General features: G+C 32.8%; 2 non-coding genes across 2 annotated transcripts; both read left to right on the forward strand.

The window, feature by feature from the left end:
- Positions 1-256: 256 nt before the first annotated feature.
- Positions 257-372, forward strand: LOC131057448 (U5 spliceosomal RNA). The gene has a single exon (XR_009108979.1). It is a non-coding gene; the product is annotated as a U5 spliceosomal RNA (small nuclear RNA).
- A 2,254-nt stretch (positions 373-2,626) lies between these two features.
- Positions 2,627-2,742, forward strand: LOC131057449 (U5 spliceosomal RNA). The gene has a single exon (XR_009108980.1). It is a non-coding gene; the product is annotated as a U5 spliceosomal RNA (small nuclear RNA).
- The last annotated feature ends 2,157 nt before the right edge of the window (positions 2,743-4,899 follow it).

The raw sequence follows: 4,899 nt of genomic DNA on the forward strand, positions 1-4,899 counted from the left end.
TATCCCCGCAGGAGCTAATTAGAGAGAAGTATTTTTCAATACATAGAAAAACTGGAGGGAGGCATTCTTCTGTAAGCAGATAGAATCCAAATGTTGAACACGCTCCGTTGTATTCGATTTCTTGTTGTCAATCTCGCAGCTTTGAGAAATACCATTTGCACTTTCAGACTTTTACTCCCACATTCGTTGGTTTGAGAATCGCAAGATGAATGGAGATCATATATAAGATCTAGCGTGTTGAATAGAAGACTTACGGAGCCGCGTGGTGAAGACAGAGCGAACTATTCTTTCGCCTTTTACTAAAGAATACCGTGTCTTGGCCACTCAAAGCGGCATACGCCAATTTTTAGAGGCTTTCTCTACATAGAGGAGGCCCATAACACCTAAACCAAAATAATTCAAATGATTTTTTAAAACAAATTTCAATAGTGTTCTAATTTGACGATTAGCAAAAGGTTTTGGTCAAATCACCTGCATCTACAGCAAATCAGTTGTAAGGCCACCATTCTCTTTTAAAATCAGTTGAAAGGAAAGGAAAGTATTCACCAAACCTTTTAAAATCAGTTGAAAGGAAAGGAAAGCATTCACCAAACCAATCAACTTAGGAATTAATGAAATAACAAACCAATTAATTTAGGAATAAATGAAATAACAAATCGATTGAGGAAATTGAATGAACTTTTAAATTTGATTCAAACAATTACATGATAAAAAATTATGAGGCCATCTAAAACAAGCACCCATTAAATCATACATTTTTCTTGTTCAAATAGACATGAGATACTTTCATTATGCACTTGTTTTGGATTCATTGACCCAAGCAAAAGACACAATGGCCTAAGAAGACAAGGTAGAAGACACAACAACCTACGAGACAAGGTAGAAGAGATAGCAGCCCAAGGAGACAAGGAAGAATATTTTTTCGGTTTTCTCTTTTTCTCTTTCCTCCTTATTTCGTTCAGATGATGCAGATTCTAGTTTACTTTGTTGTGGTTATATCTATAATGTGTATGCAAATGCTATTTGTGCAGTTTTTTCTTATTGTTTGAATGACGTATATTTTGTTCCTGGTATGTTGTGCATGTATATGTGTACATTGTGCATGCGATTGCAAACTTCTTTTTATTGTTTGCATGACCTAAATATTGTTCCCAGTATGATGTGCATCTATATATGTACAATCTCTATGTGATTGCAAATTTGCAATTGTTTTTCTACTAGAATGCATGCTAGGGTTTCAAATTTGGTAAATTGTCATTCTATATTTTATCTTTTTACTTTGATTTTCATTTGTTATAGTCATAGATTGGTGTATATGTGTACACTGTGTATGCGATTGCATATTTGCAATTCTTTTTTATTTAAAATGCATGCTAGAGTTTCTAAATTTTGTTACAACACCTAGAGAGTTTGTCAAACCCTAACTTTTTGTTTTACATCTTTTTTCTTTATTTTGTTCTTCATTTCGTATATATTTATACATACATAGACAACTTTGTATATACGTCTACAACCTTCCTCATGTTCTCATTTTCTGTCATAAGCTGATAGTCTTAGTTTGTTCTGTCATAGATTAACCATCTTAGTTTGTTCTGCCATAGGTTAACAATCTTGGTCTGTTAAACTTTTAATATTTTTCATTCATTTGCTTTAATATGGCCTTCATTACAGCCATAGGCTTACAATCATGCCCTGTATAGATGTATATACATATATTGACATATTTAAGCAATCATAGGTTAACGACCTTACTTTAAATGTCTACAACCTTAGGTTAAACCATACATATTAAATGTCTATAGTCTCCTTGTTGTCCTTATTCTGATTCATAGGTTAACAATCTTAGTTTGTTCCATTTCATAGTTACCCAAATTCTACCATACTTCGATTTCTAGGTTAGATCTGAGATTTTTTAGTCTCTTACTTATTGTACAAATAAACATGTCCAAGCATCACTGTAAAATAACAATATTTTTTCATCAATGCTGGAATTTGATGATGAGAAAAGGGTTGGTGTACTATGTAATAGTTATGTCAATAGCAAGATATCCTTTGGGTAATATATTAGAGGGCATGGAAAAGTTGGAAGAAACGATCATTGCCTTTGATAGGAGTGATCATTTAGAATACAATTGAGTTGATCTCGAAATGTGGAAGAAAGCTAAATATGAACATATGAAACTCATAATTTAAATTGAAAAGCTATGAAAAATGTTTTTGCAATACAAAATGTTTTTTACAATGTATAAAGGTGATTAACTTAGAATATTGATTGCATTGAGTAGATTTGTTGATGGTTGGTGAGACATCTTATATACAACTATCACAAATTGGAAAACATAGAAAATTTTGTTATTTACTTCAAGGATATGTAGGTTTGTTCATGCATTGACTTGTCCCCCCAAAACTTTTTTTTTCTTTTTCAAAGAAAGGTGTTGAACAAATTCTTGAACAAACTTACTGTGCTATATTCAAGAATACGATCATCAAAAATCGTAGTAATCAATGTCCCTAAGAAATGTCATTTGTAGTTTCTAACTTTTAGTCCCACATTCATTTCTTTGAGTATAGAAAGATGAATAGAAATCATATATAATATCCAACATATTGAATGAAAATCTCATAGAGCCACATGGTTAAGACATAGCAAACTATTCTTTCACCTTTTACTAAAGAATACCGTGTCTTGGCCACTCAAAGCAACATACACCAATTTTTAGAGGCTTCCTCTACTAAGAGGAGGCTCGAAACACGAAAACCAAAATAATTCAAGTGATTCTATAAAATGAACTTCAACATTGTTGGAATTTGATGATGAGCAAAGGGTTGTTGTACTACTAAACGATAATCTGATTTGATTTTCCTTCAAAGTTTTTTGATTAAGTGTTTTTCATTTGAGATTTTACAGCTAGTTCTTAAATATATCATTACAATGCATAATTTAAAATGTTATGATTGGCTCACAATGATTGTTGGAAATGGGGGGTTAATTGCAATGCACAATTTTAAAATATTTTGATTTGATTGACTCACAATGATTATTGGAAATGTGGGGTTTAAATAGTTGAAAATGCGGGTTTAAATATATTATTGCAATGCACAATTTGAAATGTTTTAATTGGCTCACAATGATTATTAGAAATGGGAGGTTTATTGCAATGCACAATTTGAAATATTTTGATTGGCTCACAATGATTATTGAAAACACAAATCCATCTTATACACTAGTAAATGTTTGTAGAAAATCTAGTTGTAATGGGGTCCAAATATAAGAAGAAAAGAAAATATGTGATAATTTCTCATTATATTTTGTCTTTTCTTTGACTTGCATGTGAAGTAAAATTAATAATCCAAAATAAAATTAAATATATTCACTCAAATGATAAAGGATATGTCTAAAGTATGTAAATCATAGATATTGGTTGTGTCTACTCTTGTTGTCATGAGTGTTTTATCAATACTTATAAGCATACAAGAAGAAGTGGCAATGGATAACATTTATTTGAACTATTTTGGGTATTATTATGTATAACACAACATACACACACACATACATAAATGCATACATACATATATCTACATATACATATACATATACACATACACATACACATACACATACACATACATATACACATACATATACATATACATATACACACACATACACACACACATACATACATATGTATATTTGTATATATGTGTACACACACTCACACAGACACATATATATATGTATATGTACATATATGTATGTATATATATACATATATATGTATACATATGTACATACATATATGTATACACATACATAGATACATACACATACATACATACATACATGCACATACATACATACATACATACATACATACATACATATACATATATACATATATACATACACACACACACACACACACACACACACACACACACACACACTGATGCAAGAGCATCCCCGGTTCATAGCAATCTTGCATCAACCAAAAATATTTTCTTTCTGTTTTGCTTTCTGTTTGCAATTTCAACATTTCTTTCTGTGTATCCCAGTTTTGGCTCACCAGATTTTGTGGAGTTGGATTCTACTTGAAGACTTGATCATCTTTCTTATTTCCAAGCCACATCACATTCGGATCATTTTCCGACAAGTTATCACTATCGGTTTCCTTGACAGTTTCCTGTTACCGATTGATAGTTTCTTGTTACTGGTTGCCAGGACCTATTTTGGTGATCTACCGGAACCCCTTCTGAAGTTTACGGAGCCTTGGGCATTGATTCTGATGTTCCTTGGTGTGTGGTCGATCTTTTCCCATGATCTACACTTCATCCTTTGGATTTCCCGGATGAATCTCTTGGCGGAGGTCGACCTTGTTGGTTTTACACGTTAGGTCTTGTCCTTCAGGTTTTGATCCCTTTTTGGGTCGACCGGATCCTTTGGATTGTATACATAATTGTAATTGCATATTAGAATGTAATAAATTGAAGAATCAAGTAGCTAGACTTAGCGTAGAAGATAGATCTTAAGATTCAAGGTCTCGGTTGTGACCTATTATGTACTATAAGCATGTTCTAGTAGGCTTGTGAGCCTGTTATATTGTAACCCGGTTGTTACTGGTTGGTTGTAATCAATTTTCATGAAATAAAACAATCTTTTATGTATTGCCTCCATCATATCTTTGTGTTGTTGTTGTGTTTACTCTTACTGACCGGTCCAGATTGATCTCTTTGAGGTCCCTCCTCACCGGTGACTGCTTCAAGTGGTATTAGAGCGAGTTTCTGTTCGGAGGTTGCGTGTCCTAAAATTTTTGTTGTAGGGTGGTAGATTGTGGATCCGACTTGCAGCTGTAGAGGACTGACATGAAAGATGGCACAAAGAGGAGCTATGAATGGTGG

This window comes from Cryptomeria japonica, chromosome 7 (assembly GCF_030272615.1).
Source record: "Cryptomeria japonica chromosome 7, Sugi_1.0, whole genome shotgun sequence".
Lineage (NCBI taxonomy): Eukaryota > Viridiplantae > Streptophyta > Pinopsida > Cupressales > Cupressaceae > Cryptomeria > Cryptomeria japonica.